Source organism: Cupressus sempervirens, chromosome 10, assembly GCF_028749045.1.
Source record: "Cupressus sempervirens isolate cs-2001-9-10 chromosome 10, ASM2874904v1, whole genome shotgun sequence".
Classification (NCBI taxonomy): Eukaryota; Viridiplantae; Streptophyta; class Pinopsida; order Cupressales; family Cupressaceae; genus Cupressus; species Cupressus sempervirens.
This window is the reverse complement of record NC_143127.1, coordinates 3787010-3787500: the sequence shown is the minus strand read 5'-3', so window position 1 is coordinate 3787500 and position 491 is coordinate 3787010.

Sequence of the window (491 nt, the reverse complement as noted above, 5' to 3'; positions counted from 1 at the left end):
CATGTGACGATGTTTATTATGTTGAAGGATTGAATCATAACTTGTTAAGTGTGTCACAATTGAATATTTTAGGGTGCAAAGTTGAGTTTGAAAATAAATCAGCCAAGATATATGATACAAATGGAAACTTGATTGGAAAAGATGATCAAACTAGGATTAATTTGTTCTATTTGGATATAGAAGATGCTACTTGTCTTATTGCAAAATTTGATGGTGTGTGGCTTTGGCACAAAAGACTATGTCATGTTAACTTTGATAATCTGATTAGTATCAGTAACATGAAAAGAGTTAAAGGTTTGCCTAAGTTGAAGAAACCAAAAAATATAATGTGTAAACAATGTCAGCTAGGCAAGATAATAAAGTTAAGCTTTAAAAGTAAAGCTTATACCTCTAAGGAAATACTTGAAATTGTTCATACTGACTTGTGTGGACCTATTGAACTGCAAAGCTACAAGGGAGATAAGTATACAAGGCTATTTGTTGATGATTAC